The sequence below is a fragment of the Microtus oregoni genome, unplaced genomic scaffold, assembly GCF_018167655.1.
Source record: "Microtus oregoni isolate MIOR12 unplaced genomic scaffold, Mior012 000064F_ref0000363, whole genome shotgun sequence".
NCBI classification, from domain to species: domain Eukaryota; kingdom Metazoa; phylum Chordata; class Mammalia; order Rodentia; family Cricetidae; genus Microtus; species Microtus oregoni.
In genome coordinates this window covers 1,092,758-1,109,180 of record NW_024543874.1, presented here as the reverse complement: position 1 = coordinate 1,109,180, position 16,423 = coordinate 1,092,758, and the positions used below count along the sequence as shown (strand labels likewise).

At 45.7% G+C, this 16,423-nt stretch overlaps 1 long non-coding RNA gene across 1 annotated transcript in view; it reads right to left on the bottom strand.

Moving 5' to 3' along the window:
• Window positions 1–16,423, bottom strand: part of LOC121439920 — a 43,798-nt gene that overhangs the window by 15,221 nt on the left and 12,154 nt on the right. Inside the window, exon 2 of the long non-coding RNA XR_005973307.1 lies at window positions 3,268–3,369. This is a non-coding gene — a long non-coding RNA (uncharacterized LOC121439920). The remainder of the gene's footprint in view (window positions 1–3,267; window positions 3,370–16,423) is intronic.

Here is a 16,423-nt window from a genome sequence, read left to right as displayed (position 1 = left end):
TAAATATATTGGAATTCTAGCAGTATCCAAAGGCCCAGAGGTTTAATGAGGGTGTGATGTGTGCAGGAAACAGACACTTGTCCGAATTATGCAAGTCAAAGACATAGGCTAGAAGTTAGGGGGTTGGCCATACCAGCCCTTCTAACCTGGTAGACACGAGCACTTAAAAAGAAGTTTATTTATAAAAGGTAACCCTGTTTTTAAGGTTTCAGACTACAGACTCACTACTTGAGGGTTAAATCCTCTGTTCCTAGCAATGCCTAATTCCAGCTCTCTGAAGGAATATAAAGATTATGACATATGTGTCTACAACTGGGGCATGAGGCCCTGGGCAATGACCCAAAACAACTTTCCTCAGACTTCCAGCACAGTTCCAGAGAGAATTGTTGGCAACCAGCCTGAGAAAGGCTGAGAAGGCGCTCAGCAACCGGCCAAATATAACCTCCTTCCAGAATGAGGTCAAAGTTGTTTGCAGTAGCTGAGGATGTAAAGAGAAAGGAGAAAGTCAGAGTTCTGACCAATCAGGAGGCAAAGGCAGGGTTGGCCCCTCTGAGCCAACCACAGGTTTATCTGCTCCGCTAGCAATTGGGTCTTAGGAATATGTAGGTGAGAGACCGCAACTCTACCCTTGTTCCCACCACCGCCTAAGGAAGTCATTCCACAGTCCAGAAGTTTCAATGACAAACTTCCTTTCCCACCATTTTGCATCCACTTCCATCTTGCCTTCCTCAGGTTTTAGAATTGCCTCGCAGCTGCTAAAAAAACAAAATCCTAGGACCTAAGTTAGGCTGTGAAGAGCTCCCAGCACTGTGCTGTCTGCATTTGAGGGGGGCAGGTGACACCCTGCACTCAGATTCAGGTCTGTGGTGGTTGCGTCTCACCCTGCTTCCTCCATCCCTCCATTCTGTCTTCTCAGCCTATACAAATCCAGATAGGATGAACAGACACACACACACACACACACACACACACACACACACACACACAGAGAGAGAGAGAGAGACAGAGAGACAGAGAGGAGGAGAGGAGGTAACAGTCTACCAAGACAGCCCCAGGGGTGAGATAAACCCTGCTTCAGACTCCAGTTCTTTGTGGTAAGCCAGATTCAGGGGCTGAGCTAGCAGGGTGCACCCTCCCTGGGCAGGAGACCTTGCCTCTGGCTTCCAAAGCCTTTGAACCTAAACAAGTGAAAGGGGAAGACGTTGGTCCCCTTCACCACCAGGGATTCCTTTGCTGACAGAGCAAATGAGATAAACCATGAAAGGATTTTGGAAATAATAAATTGTAAGAAAATGTGAGATCACAGCATATTTAAGGGGTGATGTGCCGTCTCTTCTAGGCAAAAGTTGGGCAAAACTACCACTAGCATTTAAATTCAAAATTCAAAAGGAAGACTTAAAATCAAACTGAAGCCAGTCTACGGATAGGTGACACTGTTCTCCAAATGACCCAGAGGCTCCTACGAGTCTGACTTAGGCCGTGGATTCCAAGTGCAATGGCCACGGAGCGGAGTGGACTCCATGGGGCAATGGCTGTGGAGAGAAGGGTTGAAGGACAGAATAGTAACTCGGTCCAGGACTCAGGCAGACAGTCAGGACCCTACATCTGCTTATCTCTCCCTCAGGGGTTCTGGAACTCACACACTGAGCAGAGGACTCCAGCGTGCCCACCTCCCTGAATGCCCTCAGTCCGTGGGCTGAGTTACAGCCATAGCATTTTGGCTCACAACACAGTAAGGCCCATCTTCTAAAATACAGTGGCTTAGCTTTTAAATTAAGCTTCACCAGGAATTTAGCACTCTTCGGAGGTTTTTTTGTTTTTAATTACCTAATTGTCCAATTCCCTCAGTCTGTTTTCTGTTGCTGATAGCGCAATACCAACAGACTGGGCAAATTATAAAGAAAAGAAGTTTAGTTCTTAGTTCTAGCCCGGGGTTGAGGGGCTGCATCTGGTGATGGCCTTCTTCCTGAGTCCTGAGATGCGGACAGTGAGACAGTGAGCAAGACCTGGCCAAACTGTTTGGTCAAAAGCATCACCCCAGACCCCTTTATACAAAGAGTCTGGAATATTATAGTTGGGGGGGCCTCATCCCAGCCCCCTGGCAACCATCTTTAGAATACAGGAACTTCCATTTCAAGCCCCCTCCGCCTGGGAGTTGCAAAGGTTCAAACTCCACCTCCGAGAAATGACGCCAAACAGTGACCCCTCCCCAGGGAAGGTCAAGACCACTCCCACAGGCTACTTAAACTGCCGCCGCCGCCCCCCCCCCCCCCCCCCAGAGAATGAACTCATGGTCTCCCTTTCTCTCTCTGTTTCCCTCACCATGCTTTCCTGGTGCCACCCAGGAGGATTGCATTAAACATGGGCATCTTTTATTTGGTTTAATCTAGTCTGATTGGAATTATTTGTGTCGGCGGAGAGGCTCATAGGAGACACACGTTCAAGATAAGCATTTGCTGTCTTAATCATAGGATTGAGAGACACTAACTCACGCAGGCAGAGCCTTCCTCATCCCCTACGGTTCCCAACTCAAGCCTCCCTTCTGAGGGCGCAAACCAGAGTCAGCCACGGCGGTGGCTCACAGACAAGGTCTAAGCCCACGTTAAGTAACATTTTATACCGTGAATAAATTTCTAGCATAATGGCTGAGTGGGTTAAAATGGCTGACGTTACAGCTAAGGTCTCACTCTGATTCAGTCATTTACTCTCCCTAAAACCTAAGTAATTTAATCTCCTCTTTCTGCTTTGGTTTAAGATGTAGGGAAGGGCCTCAGAGGGGTTTCGCTGGGCAATAAAACTAACCGTGAAGCCCGTTTCCAGCCCACAGTGCTGCGTAAATGCTTAACGATTTCCTATAATGACAACAGGGCCTGGGACATTTTACTTTTAAGTAGAACATTTTCATTTGAGTTATAGCGTGGAATACTCTAGATGTCAAATCTTGATGGGTGACTGAAATAAGGATCCTTTTTTTTTCTAGACCTGATTATTTAATAATTTTTCCTTCATTTCCAAAAAATACATCTAATTAAATACATCCAAAACCCACAGAAGAAGCCCATGATGGCCTCTCTAAAGAGAAGGGTCTCCATCAGACACAGTGACTAATCTTGTCATAAGGCCATCATTAGTTTTGTTCATGCATTCTGCTTGGGAGGAAAAACATTCAGTTGAACTTCTATTTTTCTAGATTTAATTGAGAAAAATCATAGCTTTCCAGTATAGCAAGTCCTGACCAGAGTCTTGGGGGCAGGATGGGGCACTCACCTTCCAGAACAGGCAGGCATTCTGCTCTCTGGAGCAGACGAGAGATTTGGTCACATGTGTTCATCCTCCATGAAGCTGGCCCATGCTTCCTAACAGCCATGGCTAAAGAGAAGAAAGGCAGGACAGCCTTTAGAGGGAATGTCTCCAACTTATTTTGTTGTTATGAAAATGTGGCCATGGTACCTTGAACAACTTTCCAAATGCCTCCTTGAATACGTCTGTGTGTTTGAGGTCCACCCTGCTGTCGGTTCCAGTCTCTCTATGCTTTTCAGGTAGCTGGTCCTCCAAGGAGGTTTTCCTCCTCTCAAACACAGAGGACGGCCACTCCCTTCCCACTGGCCCTCATCCCACACAGCAGCTACATTGTGTGGGATGCCGTGGCTACTCATGTTATCCAGGTACCAATGCCCGAGCCGGACTTTTTTATTCCACTTACTGGATGAGGAAATGGTGCTCGGTGGAGTTGTCACCCTAAGCCACACTGCAGGACCATCCACATCCACACTCTCCAGGAAACAGATTGGGCAGACAAGCAAAATGTTCCCGCCTGCACATCCAGCCCTCAGTGGGCCCAGGCTGGACCCAGCTGCCAGGATTTTTAGTTCTCAGGTGTATTCTGTCCTGGTCTTTAAGGATTGTTTTTAAAACTGCATGTATGCTGTGCACCACAGAGGCCAGAGGAGGGGGTCAGACCCCCTGGAATTGGAGTTAACAGTTGTGAGTCGCTGAATAGGTGTTGAGAACTGAACCCTGGTTCATCTCTCCAGCTTTTCCCACACTCTTGGTCTTTTGTTTTGCTTTAATATTTTCTTTTATCGTTTTTCTTTTCATTTTTGTTTTGTTTTATTCAGTATTGCTGTTGTTGTTATTTTGAGACAGGGGCTCACTGTGTAGCCCTGGCTGTTCTAGAACTCATTATATTGACCAGTCTGGCCTCAAACTCACAGAGATTCGACTACCTCTGCCTCCTAAGTGCTGGGATTAAAGGCGTGCGCCATCACTCCCTATCAGGGGCCTTGAGTACCAGCCTCAGTACCCCCTCAGAGCTCAGAATTGTAGGAGAGAGATGCTGCTTGTTCATCCCAGCCACCCAGAACCAAAATAATCACACAGAAACTGTATTAATTAAAACACTGCTTGGCCCATTAGCTTTAGCTTCTTATTGGCTAACTCTTATATTAATTTAAACCCATTTCTATTAATTTGTATCTCACCACATGGCAGTGGCCTACAGGCAAAGATTTGACACATCTGACTCAGGTCTGACTCCGGCAGCTCCATGGTGTCTCTCTGACTCTGCCTTCCTCCTCCCAGCATTCAGTCCAGTCCCCCCCACCCGCCCCACCCTGCTCACCTAAGTTATGCCTTATCAACAGGCCAAGACAGTTTCTTTATTCATTAACCAATAAAAACAACACATAGACAGAAGGACCTTTCACACCACAGAATAGAATGTCTATGGCATTCTGTGGTAAGATCTGAGGGTAAAAAATTTAACTCAAGTACATTGCTGCTACAGCTTTTTATTCCTTTGCAAGAAGAAGAGAAGGAGGAGGAGGAGGAAGAAGAGGAGGAAGAGGAAGAAGGAGGAGGAGGAGGAGGACAGGTGATCTCTGTGAGGTTTCTAGCTTTTACAGACAGAGTTAGAAAATTCCATAGGCAAGGACAATGATAATATGCTTATCAAAGTAACAAAAAGAGCAGGTAGGACCTGATGAGGCAGCACTCGGGAACAGGTGACACAACCCAGGAAAGAGCCAGCATCCAAGAGGCAATTCCTGGCATTCCAAACCATTAGATAAAGTTACTAGACATCCCTGAACCCTGGATTCACCCATTTTCCTCATCTCTTTTGTGATAACCAGCTTTGGGGACGCCCAGATTTGTTTGTTAGCAAAGGTGGGGCATGCTGCCTTTCTACCTCATGCCTGTCTTCTCTAGAGATTTCTATGTGGCCTGTTAGCAGGTAATTTTGTGGGGGACAACTCTATGTAAATTTAACTATTAGAACAATTTAACTGTTAGTTGCTCTAAGGCTTCCTGGTGTGGGGGAATGGAGCAAGGTCATCCCATTGCTCCTGCAGGAGAAGTTACACTGCTGAGGTGTTTCAGGAATAAATCCCATTTTGAAAGGAGAATCATGGTCTCACACCCATTTTGAAAGGAGAATCATGGTCTCACAAGGTTTCCACAGATATGAAAGTGACTTTTCCAAAAGACAAATGTTCCTGCAGATTTGCAAAATGGGTAATTCCATGTGGACATGGACTATACCCTTCCCATGGCTCTGCCTATTGGTCTGTCAGCTGTGCATTCACTGTATAGTCTTGTGGGCTCCAGCAACATCCGGCTGATTTTTATTATATTATGTGTATGAGTATTTTACCTGTATGTATATATGTATGATGGATGCATTGTATGTATCCCATGCATGCAGTGCCACTGGCGGCCTCTAGAGGGCGATAGTTACAGACGGTTGTAAGCCACCCTGGGAATGGAACCTGGGACCTCTGGAAGAACAGCCAGTACTCTTAAGTGCTAAGCTATCTACCTCTTCAGTTCCCCCACTCCCAGTCCTTAAAAATAGCCTACAATCATCGATGTAGCTCTTGATAATAAAATACCTACATCATTTAAAATGTGTCAGTGACCCAGAATGGCAGTGTATTCAGCTCTTTAGTGTGTCACTGTGCACTCCAGCAAGGGTGCAGAATATCTGCATTTGCAAGACTGTGTGTCAGGGGTCAGAGACAGTGACAAACTGGTCTGACTGGTCCTGTGAACACCAAGTAGTTTCCTGCCTGATGAACGTAATAATCTCACAGATTTTTATTCTTCTATTACACAATATGGGTCAAGAAGAAGAAAAAAGTGAAATTGATCAAAGACAATGATTCTTCTACTATTACCCTGTAGATGGATTTTAATTTGGGCCATCAGTTCACAAAAAAACAACACAGAGACTTGTTATTAATGATCGAAGCTCAGCCTATAGCTTAGGCTTCTTTCACTAGCTCTTGTAAATTAAGTTAACCCATTTCTCTTCATCTGTGTGCTGCTACATGGCTCATGGCTTTTACCTCTCCTCCTGCATTCTCTCTCTCTCTCTCTCTCTCTCTCTCTCTCTCTCTCCATTCAGCTGGCAACTCCACTTTTTCTTCCTCCCAGAGTTCTCTCTGTCCAGAACTAGCTGTTGGCCATTGAGTTTTTAGTCAAACCAACCACAGTAATCTTCACACAGTGTGAAAGAATATTCCAGCACACTACCTCTTCTCTATGCAAAGTCTTCATCTGTTCCTATAGAAACATTCAACATTTTTAAATGCAGTGTAAGATGTTTTACTCATTCATCGAATCCATACACCAACTACGAACAGAATCATTTCCCATCCATGTGCATGTGGACTACATCCCTAAAGCAGACAGACAACCATGGCTACTCTCATAGAGTTTACATTCTAGTTGGGACAGACAGAAACAAATAATAACCACAGTGGGTAAACAAATTACATATTGTTTTAGGAGTTAATGTGGGTGAGAGAAAAACAACAAAGGCAACAAAGGATTGAGTGTTTGGAGGGGATCAGGGATGAATGCTCATTTTAAAAGGGTACCTAGAGCTAGCCTCACCGTGACTATTTAAGTCTGTAGCAGAGAGGGAGCTAGCCCATGATAAACACAAGTCAGAAGATCCCAGCACAGTGTGTGGCCTGCTCAAGGACCTTCAGGAGGAACACTGAGAGGGCCAGCATCACTGATGCAGAGGGAACAGGAGGGAGAATAGGAGTCAGTGGTGGCAGTGGAAGGAGATGCTCACATCATGTAGGACTTTGATATGGAGCCTTGGGCAACCTTGGACAGAGATAAGGGCTCTGAGTTCGTTCCAAGTGAAACGGAGAGCCTTGAAATGGTTGTGGGTAGAGGGAGAATACAGGATTTAGGTTCTAAGTGGATCATTCCAACTTTTAGGTTGTGAAGATGCCTCGGAGGTCTAGGGAGGAGGCCGAAGACCAACCAGGAAATGCTGAAGTCTCCATGGAAAGCGATCCAGGTATAAGGCACCAGGAACTCAGAACTCGGTGGCAGCAGAGATGGTCGTGAGAAACAGTTGCGTGTGTTTGGAGTTATGGGCACCACAGCTGTCTGGATTAGGGTGGTGGGGAATGCAGGGAGTAACAGGCGATGATAAGGCTCTAAGCTGGAACTGCCAGAATGGGATTGTTTCCTGAAAAGGGGGAATATAGGCGCAAGACAGGAAAGTCAGGAGTTCAGGTGTGGCCAGGCTTAATGAACGCAGCCAGTCAATGGGACTGGAGAGACAGCTCAGAGCTCTTGCTGGTCTCAGAGGATGCTGGTTCGAGTCCCAATACTCATGTTTGTAGTTCCAGTTGCAGGGGGCCCAACCTTTTCTTCTGACGTCTGTGGGGACTGCATGTGTGTGATGCTCAAGGAGCCATCTAAGAGGAAGCACTGAGCAGGCAAATAGAGATGTGGGTTTAGAGTTCAAAGGCAGGTCATGATCAGAGGTGGGGATTGGGAGTTTGCTTTCTCTGGAAGCCACAAGACTAGGAGAGACCGTTCTAGGGCTCCACTGGCTGGCAAAAGTTGGGGAAAACAATCGACTTATGCAGAGAATCTCATTTTCTCTAAGATGCTAAGAAAGGTGAAGTACAAGTGCTGTTGGGTAACTATTTTCCAAAGGCCTCACAAGTTTGTTTGTTTGTTTAACTCGGGGGATCAAATTACATGTTTAAATTTTACTTTTCACAACGAGATGAACTTTTGTTCAGGAGCCACAGGTCTCTGTGAGGAAAACTCACAAAGGCCTAGGTGAGCAGCAACACAGAGTTTCTTGTGTGAGTGGCCATTCAAAACAAACCAAAATCCAAAACCAGATTTAAAAAAAAAAAAAAAAACGAAGAAGAAAAGGAAAAGCCAGAAAGGCTGGCAGAGTCCTCTGGAAGCCAGGTTTCGGTCCTCGGAGCTTGCCCAATAAGAGAAGGAAAGGAAGACACTTTGTGAGAGGAGCCCTAGTCAATCCTGTGCGCCTTGAGGGCACTAGCAGACCTTGGTGCTATAGGGTGTAGCCCTGACCTGCACTAACAGGAGCCTGAGGCCTTCCCACTGCTCCCACCTCACAACCATGAAGGTGTTTGCACTGCGGGTGAGTGGGGTCAGTGGGCTGCATTCTTCCACTGAGCTGTGGAAGGTCAAGATGGCTCTGTCCATATTTAAGTAGGAAGGCAGCTGTCCTGCAGGAGGGAGGAGGCCAGAAGCTTCTGGAAAACTCCCACATCTTTGCTCCACAGTGGAGCCTCCTTCCTCTGCCCTCTGCGACCCTAACCACTAGGAAGGTTTTGGCAAAGAATTCAACAGTATTCGGTTTGCCCTTAGAAAGTAAGTGTTCATAAAGGAACTCCCTCTGCCACTGCCTTTGGTCAGCAGCCCAGACACTGTACACACTTGCTGTATCCCCTAGGCTCACCAGAGAGGTGACCTAAGGCTTCAGTCACCACCGTGGGCCTTGTGACTAGAAGCCTGCCATCTCCTGTTTGTACTGGGGTCCTTTGTTCTTCATGGGGAGGATATTCTCTCTCTCTTTCTCTCTCTCTCTCTCTCTCTCTCTCTCTCTCTCTCTCTCTCTCACACACACACACACACACACACACGCAGAGGTCTGTGAAGTGTGAAGTCACATATGTTGTATGCTGGTGAACCAATTGCTCCCTCCCTTCAAATTCTCTTACAAGTAGAAGGGGCGGTGGCAGTCCCGTGGGCCTACAGACCCATCTTTTTTAACAATCCCCCAAGGAAGTTCTACCACTGCTGGTATCTATGTGGTTGCTGCGCCCGCTCACACAGCCATCCACAGGACAGTGAAGCAGGTGCCTTCATGGAGTCCTATAACTAATTCTTGGCAAGCCATAGAAGGGCTTGTTCAGAGCCCTGTTAAATCAAAAGCAGGCTTCCTGCCGGCCTGCCCTGATGGAGCCCTGATAGCGTCGGCCGGATAATGAGCCAGACTCAAGGAAACCCTGGCAATCCTTCAATCCTCCAGCACTAGCACCCAGGGGCTCGCGAGGTACAAGTGGCATGTGTGGACCAACCCCGGTGCCTAGGCCTCTGCTCCTGTGTGACAGGGAGACCCTGGACCATCTTTACCTCCTTATTGGTCAAGACTGCTTGGCTCCACATGACCTCTTTAACTCTTACGTTGCCTGGCTTGTTCTCATAAACACACTTCAGAAAGAAGTGTGAATGGAACCAGCCTATCATGAAGCCAGGGCAGACCAGTCAAGTTGGCGGGTGAGCCAGTTCTGTATGTCCAAGTGCACTTTGGATAATAATAACGGTCCCGAGTGACACTTGTTTTGGTGGGGCTTGGCCACTTTGCACCTGTTCTCCCAAGAACTCTAACGTGTCATTTCCTTAAAGTGCAGATTTGCAGCTGGAGGGGGTCCCTCTGACACACATACCTATCCCCTAGATGTATTTTGCACACTCTGGAGACATTTTTAATTATCACCATCCAGGAAGGAAGTGTGTGCTCCTGGCTTGCATCCAATGGGCAGAGGCCAAGGATTCAGCTGAACTCCCTATCGTACAACAAACTGCGTCTTGACTTAAAGAAAACCTTGTCCATCTCAAAGTGCCGGTTATGTGAGACTGAGAAACCTGGTCTCTGCATAGTCGAGGCCAACCAATAGACCATCGTTGATTGACGTTTGTTTTAAAAATGTGAGCTTATAAAAGAAAATGGCTAATCTCACAGGATATGATAGTAGATTGTACACTAGAGCAGGCAGAGATGTGTTTTGTATATTTCTGGATCCAGGCATGAGTCTAGTACTAGAATTAACACTGACACCTTGAATTGGGAGGCCTGAGAAAGCCTGGACTGTCCAGCTCAGTCAAATGCTTGGGTTAATCTGTGCCATAGTATGAACAGAAATCAGTCAGCACTGAAAGCTGTTTCCCCATCAGGTAGGGATATAGACACCCCCGTAATTTCCCTGTTTGGAGTCTTGGCGCATACATGGCCCTACAGGAGCAGATGCTGAAGTGTGATGCCGCCTCACATGGGTCCACATGAGGCTGCCACATGCTAAGAAACAGATCCTAGGGTCTAAATAAGCATCATAATTCAGATCCAAGGACCCGAGGCAAAGAAGGAATGTAGAGAGGACAGGCACAAGTACAGAAAAGCTGGGATCGGAAGGACCCTACTTGCCCTAATGGGGAGAACCAACAACACAACCTGGAAAGGTTTGTGTATTTCCGAATCCAGACATGAGTCAGAGCATAAAATCAGAGCATTTATTACGTAGAGCACAGGAGGGGCTGGCTAGTACTGGTGGGTGAGCAGTCTCAGGCTGTGGTCGTCCGGAGGAGGGAGACAGTTGCTAGCCTTGCCACACACTGGTCAATCTTTTGTAAACACTCACACTTAGAGAAGAGGAAGGCTTTGCCAGTTCCTGAGGCTGCTCTGAGGATGGCGTGGTAATTTCCATGGGTCTGAGGCACTGAGGTCCTTGACAAGGCCATGACCAGCCAATAACACACGCACTCAGGACTTCCTTCAGTCCTCACATATACTATACACACACAGATATGTGAGTCCGCATAGAAATAATTTAGAGATGTTTATAGACATGTACACACATGCATGTTTTATTTCAGCCCTGTTGCATGTATACCTACATGTATAGTATCCAGTACCAAATGAATAGAAAGCATATTCTCTCAAGGAAACTTTGAGCCTGTACCAAAGACAGAGGAAATTTCAAAGAATTGGTATCACACAGAATATGTTCTTTGTCCACAACATAAAAATTATCCTACAGTTAAACAAAATAAGAGCAATTAGAAATAAAAGAATATATGATAATTCACAGATTAGGGAACAGTTCATATTACATTAATTGCTTTTGACACTGTTATCATCAGCTTTTCTCCAATATCTTTTACTTAGTTATTTAAAGACAAAGTTTCTCTGTGTAGTCTGGCTGTCCTGGAACTTGTTCTTTTTGTTTTGTTTTGTTTTGGTTTGGTTTTTGAGACAGGGTTTCTATGTAGCTTTGAGCCTGTCCTGAACTAGCTCTTGTAGACCAGGCTGGCCTCAAACTCACAGAGATCTACCTGTCTCTGCCTCCCAAGTGCTGGGATTAAAGGCATGCACCACCGCCACCCGGCTCCTGGAACTTTGTTCTACAGACCAGGTTGGCCTCAAACTCAGAAATTCACCTGCCTCTGCCTCCCGAGTGCTGGGTCCCCTAGTCTTTAAGCACGGTACTTTTCTTAATTTTCGAGAAACCTCCCACTGATTTCCATAGTAGCGGAACGAGTTACAGTCCCCCCAATAGTAAATATGTCTCTTCTTTCCCAGAATCCTCACCAGGATTCATTAGCTGTTGTCTTCTTGAGAGGGGTGTGATGGGCTCTCAAAGTAATTTTAATTTGTATTTCCTTGAATCCACCTGGCTTGGGTCCTAGAACCCTGACAAGCAGTAACGAGAGACTGAAAAAGAACATACACACACAGAGAGAGAAGCTGGTGTGGGGTGGACCGTGGGGACTCTGTGGGAGTCCAGCTATGGCAGTAACCTGGAAGCTCACCGTATTCGTTATATATAGTGAGGGGAGGCACTGGTCTTGGGAGTAGGTGTTCCTAGGCAACCTTTCCCAGGTTGTGAACATCCAGGGGGAGGAAGTGACAACTGCTTGCTTTTGCACACACTGGTCAATCTTTTGCACTGACATGAGAAAGGCTTCATCATCCCTCTGGCTTCACCTAGAGAAGGCTTTGCCATTCCCATGGCTGAGGCGTTGGGGTCCTTGGCACGGCTATGTCCGAGTCGGCAATACACATTCACTTCAGATGCCACTCACTCAAGACTGCAGTTGCTCAGGACATCACTGACTCCCTACAACTTCAAAAAGTATTAATTGACCATTTTATTTCTATTTTTTAGAACTATTTGTTAAATTTATTGGCCAGTTTATTGATTGGCAGTTTTGTTTATTTCTTTGTTTGATGTATACATATATAAATATCTTATTTATATATAATAAGTTTTATTATATATAAAATGTTTTATTATATGTAATAATTTTACATGCTCTCTTATGCTATTTATAACATATAGTATATATATATAATATATATGTTGCTATTTGTATGCATTTAAGCAGAGAAGAAGTGTGGCCAGAGACCAGGAGATTAGGAAGAGGCCATAGAGAGAGGGTAAGAGAGCTTTAAGGGGGAGAGCTGCAGAGGTCAATAGAACAGTGTAACATGAGGGTAGAGAGGGGAACACTGGAGGTAGAAGGGTGGTACAGCAGGGACAGACAGGGAGATGGGGGAGGGAGAGCAACCAAAACTAAGCACATACAAGTACGGCATAAACCTGCTACTTTGTAAACAAATTAGAAATTAAATAAAATTACTTTAAAATGGAAGCAGTCATTTTTGGCACCCTTACATATTTCTGATATTTTTTATATACAAATGCTACAAAGGACATAGCCTTAACATTTCTAGTTCACTGCTAACAAATACAATAACTTATACAATAAGTCCTCCCTCCCTCCTCCCTTCCCTCCCTTCATTCCTTTCTTCTCTCCTCACTTCCTACTGTTGCAGAACTGGGACTTGAGCCCAGGCAAACACTCCTCACTGACCTTCAGACACCTTTGTGTTGTGTGTTGCGCTGGAACTTTTGTTTCTTAGTTAGACTGTTCCATGTTGGAATCCAGCTGAACATACCATCTGAATACTCATTTAAAAAGGGAGTGCTGGATTTGGATCTTTCTAGAAATATCAGACTGCTCTAGGAAAAACTCAAGCCAGATGTCACAGGATACAGGTGTGCAACACCCTTTCAAAAACAACAGAGGAGCCGGGTGGTGGTGACTCAGGCCTTTAATCCCAGCACTCAAGAGGCAGAGACGTGTGGATCTCTGTGAGTTGGAGGTCAGCCTGGTCTACAGAGTGAGTTCAAGGACAGCCAGAGCCACACAGAGAAACCCTGTGGGGGGGGGGGGTACAGCATCTGCAACCTCCATGCCGCATTATCAAACGCCACCACTGCCTTTCTAGATCTCACACATGGACAGAAGAGCAGGTCATCTCTGTACACACACTGTATTCCAAGAACTGGGAAAGCCAGAGCAACAAGGACAACAAGGACGACCAATCGCAACAACACAGGTTTCACTCAACACCGAGAAGGCAAATGTTGGCAGATGACTGCACATCCTGAAAGTTAACAGTGCTACAATGAAGGGCGGACAGGTGAAGCAGATCCCAGAGGAAGAAAACGAGTGGGGTTTACCAGGACTAAAAACACTAGCAGTCTCAGGCCGGGACATTAGCTGAGTCGTGAAGAGAGAGATGCTGTGGACATTAATACAGATCCGCCTGAGGACTGACCTCTGTGGAGCTGGCAGAGCTAGGAGCCTAGTCCACCTGTGTAACATGAGGGCCTTCTAGTTGGGGTTTCTGTCTGCCCAGTTCCCATAGCCGGTAAACCCCAAAGAAAATCACACAGAGGTCCCCATAAGTTATAAAACTGATTGGCTCATTAGCTCAGGCTTCTTATTAGCTCTTATCACTTATATTAACCCATTATTCTTATCTATGTTAGCCACATGGCTCAATACCTTTTTCAGTGAGACAGGTCACATCCTGCTCCTTTGGTGGTCTGGGCAGGAATAGGAGGAATAGGTTTCTTCCTTCCCAGCATTCTCCTGTTCTCATTGCCCCACCTATACTTCCTGCCTGGCCAATCAGCATTTATTTAAAACATGACTGACAGAATACAGACAGTTCTCCCACACCACACTTGCCTTCACTGGAGCTAGGTGGTAGAGCTGAATGGTCTTAGCCAAATCCTCTTAGCCTCGGTTTGCATACCTTTAAGATGGGTATAGTATGATGGACTATTCTATACAATACCTTCTAGTATGCTTTATCCTGCTGTGATAAACACCATGCCCAGATGCAACTTTGGAAGGAAAGAGTGTATTTCACCTTGCAGGTTACAGCCCATTACTGAGAGAAGCCAAGGCAAGAACTCAAGACTGGAGCTTGAAACAGAAACCATAGAGGGATCCTTCCCAGGCTCATGTCCTGCTACCTTTTATAAAGGGACCAGATCTACCTGCCCAGGGATGGTAAAGCCCACAGTGAACTTTGCCCCTTCTACATCAATAAACAACCAAGCAAACGCTCCCACAGACATGCCCACAGGGCAGTTTAACAGAGGAAATTCTTCAACCAAGGTTCCCTCTTCCCAGGTGTGTCAAATTGACCTAAGGTTGGCCAATGCAAATATATATATCCTAAATACATACATAATGGGTATATGTAATCTCAAGAACACTTCTACCTCGTTGGGATGCTTTTAAAATAAGTGGAAAAACCAATATAAATAAAAGGTTTCCTGTGGGCTGGCAATAAGTCTCAGTGACTGTGCAGGCTAGATTTTTGTCAACTTTGCGGAGGAACTTGAGAGAAGGGATCCTTAACTGAGACAATGCCTCCATAAGATGGGGCTGCAGGCAGGCCTGTAGAGCATTTTCTCAATGAGTGATCCACAGGGGAGGGACCAGTTCATTATGGGTGGTGCCATTCCTGGGCTGGTGGTCCTGGGTCCTAGAAGAAGGCAGGCTCAGCGTGTGTGAGTGTGTGGTTGCCACACAGCATTGCAGCCAGAGTCTGTTCCCAGACATTGCACCTGGAGCTGTTAGCTTGCGATTAAAGTGGGTTTTTTGAGGTTGTTTTCACAAGAAAAAGAGAGAGAGAGAGAGAGAGAGAGAGAGAGAGAGAGAGAGAGAGAGAGAAAGCAGGCTCTGGCTCAGTAGGCCATGAGGAGCAGGCCAGTAAACAGTAAGTGGAGATAAACTCTTTTCCTTACCAAGTTGCTTTTGGTCATGGTGTTTATCATAGCAACAGAAACCCAACTCTGAAGTGGGTAGGGGTTCTTGCCACTAAGCCTGACAGGCAATATTTTAGCATCCTGCCTGGATTAGTTACTTTTTATACCAAAATGTCCAAGAGAGCAGCTTTCAAGGAGGAAGGATTCCTCTTGACTCATGGTTTCAGAGGGTTCTTTCCCTCTGGAGCAGCGGAGACCTGCCCTGAACACTGTCAGGACATTCCAGGAAGTAAGGACTCGGAAAGAACATAAGGCAAACAAGGAAAAGCCAACTCAGTTCCAGTACCCGCTTTCTCTGCACAAGGAGACTGGCTCTTTTCCTCGGAGCTCTGTCCATCATGAAGGACTGAACCCTCCAAAGCCATGAGCCAAAATGAATACTACCTGCTTGGAAGCTGGTCTGTCTGAGATTTTAATCAGAGCTACACAAAATTAACCAATACACAGTCCATGCTAAACTATTATTCCTTGAGTTTTTTAAAATAAGAAATTGGCTTTAAAATATAGAAATTCCCAAGATGATAGTCTACTTAACAAGAACTTAATAATTATCAACCCCTAACAACGATTCGCCCCTGTATCCATAAAACCCTTTCAATTAGAGATGGCTTCCACAGCCTTCTGGCCAGAATTCCATCTCTCAATGAAAGACCTTCACCATTTCTCCAGGCTGTATTATAAAGGGTCTTACCTATGAATGAAACCCACAGATTCGTCGTTCCATGTTTGAAACCAAGCCTTTTGTCTCTTTGTTCTCAGATTCCAAATTCCTTCTATGCTTCTAGGAAACAATGCAGGCTGGAGTTATATTTATAGCTCTGGCTATTGTAAGCAAGTGGAAGTACCTGGTCCCCAACTCTGCTCCTGGTGCAAACATCTCCAGGGGAAGGAGACTCTTCCAAGGACAAATTGAGGTAGTGGCTCTGCAGTTTTTCCCATCACCCACTCCCTGTGCTTAGGTCTGGTTTTGCATTTTTGATTAGATTGCTTTGGCTCAGTGGAGAATGATACCTATCATCTACTTTAATGCTGACCTGTGATATTTCATTCACATTTTAAATATTTTATCATCTGTGACTCCTATGAGCTTTTCTCCTTCTGTCCCCACCCCCATAAGCACTGATTCTGTATTTTGTCAAAAGGTGAGGAAACCTCCCTCCCTGTTGGCGTGTTTGCTGAGAATCTGACTGCCATTTTCTCCCCACAAAAGAAGCATC